Below are 5,973 nucleotides of genomic sequence, written 5' to 3'. Positions count from 1 at the left end.
TGATGGCCTTATTCTGAGCTATTTTATAAGTGCTTATTTGGTTTTAGTGAGTTTATATGGGTTGATTTTGCTGTTTAGTGCTACTTTATCCTCGTTAATGGCTGATTTCATGCCTTGTTTTGATAGAGCAATGATGCTGATGGCCTTATTCTGAGCTGTTTTATAAGTGCTGATTTCGTTTTAGTGAGTTTCTTTGGGTTGATTTTGCTGTTTAGTGCTGCTTTATCCTTGTTAATGGTTGATTTCATGCCTTGTTTTGATTGAGCAATGATGCTGATGGCCTTATTCTGAGCTATTTTATAAGTGCTGATTTGGTTTTAGTGAGTTTATATGGGTTCATTTTGCTTTTTAGTGCTGCTTTATCCTTGTTAATAGCTGATTTTATGCCTTGTTTTGATTGAGCAATGATGATGATGGCCTTATTCTGAGCTATTTTATAAGTGCTGATTTGGTTTTAGTGAGTTTATATGGGTTCATTTTGCTGTTTAGTGCTGCTTAATCCTCGTTAATGGCTGATTTCATGCCTTGTTTTGATAGAGCAATGATGCTGATGGCCATATTCTGAGCTGTTTTATAAGTGCTGATTTGGTTTAAGTGAGTTTATATGGGTTGATTTTGCTGTTTAGTGCTGCTTTATCCTTGTTAATGGCTGATTTCATGCCTTGTTTTGATTGAGCAATGATGCTGATGGCCTTATTCTGAGCTATTTTATAAGTGCTGATTTGGTTTTAGTGTGTTTATATGGGTTGATTTTGCTGTTTAGTGCTGCTTTATCCTTGTTAATGGCTGATTTCATGCCTTGTTTTGATTGAGCAATGATGATGATGTCCTTATTCTGAGCTGTTTTATAAGTGCTTATTTGGTTTTAGTGAGTTTATATGGGTTGATTTTGCTGTTTATTGCTGCTTTATCCTTGTTAATGGCTGATTTCATGCCTTGTTTTGATAGAGCAATGATGCTGATGGCCTTATTCTGAGCTGTTTTATAAGTGCTGATTTGGTTTTAGTGAGTTTATATGGGTTGATTTTGCTGTTTAGTGCTGCTTTATCCTTGTTAATGGCTGATTTCATGCCTTGTTTTGATTGACCAATGATGCTGATGGCCTTATTCTAAGCTCTTTGTATAGAGACAACAGTGAAGAAAACACGAGGTCCTACACAATGCTTGAAGATTCATGCAAGACTGTTGGAAGATAGAGAAGAAATTACTCTAGATATTGAAGGAGAGACAATTGGTCCTACTGATGAAGCTGTAAATAACTTGAGCAAATTTTTGGGCACAGTGGCAAGGAATTCAGATTTTTGTCCATTAATTTACACAAATTGGAAAGGGATTAAAGATAAAGAAGCCATTTGGGAATGTGTTCAAGTCAGAATATTATTATTGTCTCTTTTAGAAACTATTTGGAAATGTACACATGTATTTTATTCTTACTAGCAAATAAAATTTGTGTTTTATAGGCTAAGTTCATTATTACAACTGAAGGAAAGAGGATAGTCCTTGCTCGTATCAATGACAACTGGAGACGGTATAAGACCACAATCAAGCAAAATCATTTTCTGCCATACAAAAGTGTTAATGAAATGCTGAAAATTTGTCCTAAAAGCATACCTGAGAGTCATTTTCGCAAGTTGATTGCTTATTGGAGAACTGAGAAAGTTAAGGTTAAGACATGTGCAACTTATTGTAGTCTGTTTATGCAATTATGAGTTATATACATTTATGAGTGAAATATGATAATTTTTTGATAATACTTGTCTCTTACTATGTAGAAAATGTCTGCGCAGAATAAGAAAAATAGGGCACAACAGAAATTTAGCCATCGAAAGGGACCAATAAATTTTGTAAGAATACGTGCAAGATTGGTACAATTTTTTATTCTTTGTGCATTTGTATGTGTATGTGGGGTGCAAGACTACGTGCATTTTTAACTCTATATAAATGCTTGTTGAACTGGACTTATAGGCTGCTTCTAAGGAAAATAATGAACCACCTACTCAAGCAGAAATGTTTGTTGAGACCCGCCAAAGCACAAAGGCAAAATCATTGGATGAAGACACTTTGGATGTTATTGTAAGTATTGGGAGTTAATTTGATTAAACTAGGTTATGGATTTCTTGTGTCTTGGTAATTTGTCCATCATTTGTGGTTATCTTTATTTGATTTGATGTTGTCAAATGATATATGTTTTGAGTCCAAGTGTGTAGTTACTCTTTTTTGTTATTATTATTTTTCTTCACATTAATATAGGCACATCTGCAAGCTGAGAATAAAAAGTCTAAAGAATCAGCAATTAGAGCTTTTCAATCCATATTTGGGAAAGAGAAGGCAGGGAGAGTGCGATGTCACGGAAGAGTTACCACACCAACTTTTTTGAAGAAAAATGAAGAAATTGCCACCCTTAAGCAACAACATGCAGTTGAGAAAGCATCATTAGAGGGTAAAGTTGATGTGATGCAAAAAGAAGTAGATGAACTAAAATCGCTTGTTAAGATGATGTTACAACAAAAAAGTTCAGGAGTGGACCTTGAGATGTTAGCTGCTCAACTAGGAAGCACTTTAGGCAATCCGAACAATGATGCGCATGAGGAGGTATTATTTATTGTTAAAGTTTCTATATTGTTATCATATCTTAAATAATGGATGATTATGTTGATGTTGATTCAATTGTTTTGTGTATCTTAATAGAAGAATGTTAAGATATATATGTTTCTCCTCTCTCTCTCTCAATCATTTTTAGTAGACATTATTAATATTAAAGATGTGTAGTTTTATATTTGATTTTTTTTCTTTTTTTACAGGAAAACTATGTTGAAGGGGAAATCGAACTTGATTAAGGTCAAATTTTAAGAGCAAGTGTTACAGAGTAAAAGTCATGAACTTGTGGATCGGACATGATGATAAATCTATTTGCTACTTAGCTATTTCAACTCTTCTTTGTTATATTTTTTGCAACATTAGATGATATAGTTCGAGGTTGTCATGATAGTATTGTGGTATTTTGAATGTGATTGCAAATCTTACAACAATCTTTGTAAGTCAAATTTGATGAAAAATGTTCAATTATTTTTCTTTAGTGACTTTATTCAAATAGTTTAGATTATTTATTGACTCTAAATAATTAAAAAAAATAAAATTAATTTTATTCACGAGAAAACTACTATTGTAAATAAAGAATTATATATTACAATAAAAAACCGTTGTCAAAAGTTACAAAGGACAACAGTATTAAAATCGTTGCCAAAAAACAACACCAACGGTAACACATTAATACCGTTGTCTTAGATGACTATAAAATGGCAATTGTTTTAAAACCGTTGCCAAAATAACTAATGGTAACGCTTTTAAACCGTTGTCTTAGATGACTATAAAATGGCAATGATTTTAAAACCGTTGCCAAAAAAACACTAATGGTAACGGTTTTAAACCGTTGTGTTAGACAACTATAAAGTGGCAACAGTACAAAAACCGTTACCAAAAAACGACACCAACGGTAATGCTTTAAAACCGTTGCTGTTGTGGATAACAAAACTACAACAGTTTAAAACCGTTGCCAATCTAGGTACAGTTTTAAACCGTTGTATCATGAAAAAGAACGGTCTAAAACCGTTGCTTCTCGAGTAACAGTTTGAAACCATTGTTTAAAATTTGTGTTCAAAACCGTTGCCTATACTAGTAACTTTGGCAACGGTTTTTTGGTTACCGTTGCCTTAGGTCAAAAACCGTTGCCTTTGATCATTGGCAACGGCCGCATATACCACAGGTCAAAAACCGTTACCAAAGCGTTGCCTAAAGTTTAGGGAACGGTTTTTCAATATACAACAACAGTTTTTGACCGTTGCGAAAAGCCTTGTTTGTTGTAGTGGATGGAGCAAACAAGAGATTATGGATCTCAACAAGAGCATGAGAAAATTCCTCATCATGAAATCCCTGAGATGCCTCAGGGGATGCACTTTCCTCCACAGAACTATTGGGAGCAAATCAACACCTCTCTAGGAGAATTAAGTTCCAACATGGGACAACTAAGGATGGAGCACCAAGAGCACTCCATCATCCTCCATGAAATTAGAGAAGATCAAAGAGCTATGAGGGAGGAGCAACAAAGACAAGGAAGAGACATAGAGGAGCTCAAAAGCACCATTGGTTCTTCAAGAAGAGGAAGACGCCACCCTCACTAAGGTGGACCCGTTCCTTAATCTCCTTGTTCTTATTTTCCTGTTTTTTGTTTACTATGCTTTATGTTTTATTTATGTTTGTGTCTTCACTATATGATCATTAGTGTCTAAGTGTCTATGCCTTAAAGTTATGAATGTCCTATGAATCCATCACCTCTCTTAAAGGAAAACTGTTTTAATTACAAAAGAACAAGAAGTACATGGTTTCGAATTCATCCTTGAAATTAGTTTAATTATTTTGATGTGGTGACAATACTTTTTGTTTTCTGAATGAATGCTTGAACAGTGCATATGTCTTTTGAATTTGATGTTTAAGAATGTTAAATATGTTGGCTCTTGAAGAATGATGAAAAAGGAGAAATGTTATTTGATAATCTGAAAAATCATAAAAATGATTCTTGAAGCAAGAAAAAGCAGTGAAGAACAAAGCTTGCAAAAAAAAAAAAACAAGCAGAAAAAGCCAATAGCCCTTAAAACCAAAAGGCAAGGGTAATAAAAAGGATCCAAGGCTTTGAGCATCAGTGGATAGGAGGGCCTAAAGAAATTAAATCCTGGCCTAAGCGGTTAAACCAAGCTGTCCCTAACCATGTGCTTGTGGCGTGAAGGTGTCAAGTGAAAACTTGAGACTGAGCGGTTAAAGTCAAGGTCCAAAGCAAAAAAAAAGAGTGTGCTTAAGAACCCTGGACACCTCTAATTGGGGACTCTAGCAAAGCTAAGTCACAATCTGAAAAGGTTCACCCAGTTATGTGTCTGTGGCATTTATGTATCCGGTGGTAATACTGGAAAATAAAGTGCTTAGGGCCACGGCCAAGACTCATAAAGTAGTTGTGTTCAAGAATCAACATACTGAACTAGGAGAATCAATAACACTATCTAAATTCTAAGTTTCTATAGATGCCAATCATTCTGAACTTCAATGGATAAAGTGAGATGCCAAAACTATTCAAGAGGCAAAAAGCTACTAGTCCCGCTCATCTGATTGGAGCTAAGTTTCATTGATATTTTGGAATTTATAGTATATTCTCTTCTTTTATCCTATTTGATTTTCAGTTTCTTGGGGACAAGCAACAATTTAAGTTTGGTGTTGTGATGAGCGGATAATTTATACGCTTTTTGGCATTGTTTTTACATAGTTTTTAGTATGATTTAGTTAGTTTTTATTATATTTTTATTAGTTTTTAAGTAAAAATCACATTTCTGGACTTTACTATGAGTTTGTGTGTTTTTCTGTGATTTCAGGTATTTTCTGGCTGAAATTGAGGGACTTGAGCAAAAATCAGATTCAGAGGTTAAAGAAGGACTGCAGATGCTGTTGGATTCTGACCTCCCTACACTCAAAGTGGATTTTTTGGAGCTACAGAACTTTTAATGGCGCGCTCTAAATTGCGTTGGAAAGTAGACATCCAGGGCTTTCCAGAAATATATAATAGTCCATACTTTGCCCGAGTTTAGATGACGCAACCTGGCGTTCAACGCCAGTTCCATGTTGCATTCTGGAGTTAAACACCAGAAACAGGTTGCAAAGTGGAGTTAAACGCCAGAAACAGGTTATAAACTGGTGTTCAACTCCAAAAAAGACCACTCCACGTGAAAGCTTCAATGCTCAGCCCAAGCACACACCAAGTGGGCCCCAGAAGTGGATTTCTGCATCATTTACTTATTTCTGTAAACCCTAGTAATTAGTTTAGCATAAATAGGACCTTTTACTATTGTATTAGAGATCTTGGGATGTTTAGTTCTTAGATCATGGGAGCTGGCCTCTCGGCCATGCCTGAACCTTGTTCTTATGTATTTTCAA

The sequence above is a fragment of the Arachis ipaensis genome, chromosome B03 (assembly GCF_000816755.2).
Source record: "Arachis ipaensis cultivar K30076 chromosome B03, Araip1.1, whole genome shotgun sequence".
Classification (NCBI taxonomy): domain Eukaryota; kingdom Viridiplantae; phylum Streptophyta; class Magnoliopsida; order Fabales; family Fabaceae; genus Arachis; species Arachis ipaensis.
The sequence above is the reverse complement of the archived record's forward strand: the minus strand, read 5'-3'. Positions refer to the sequence as shown.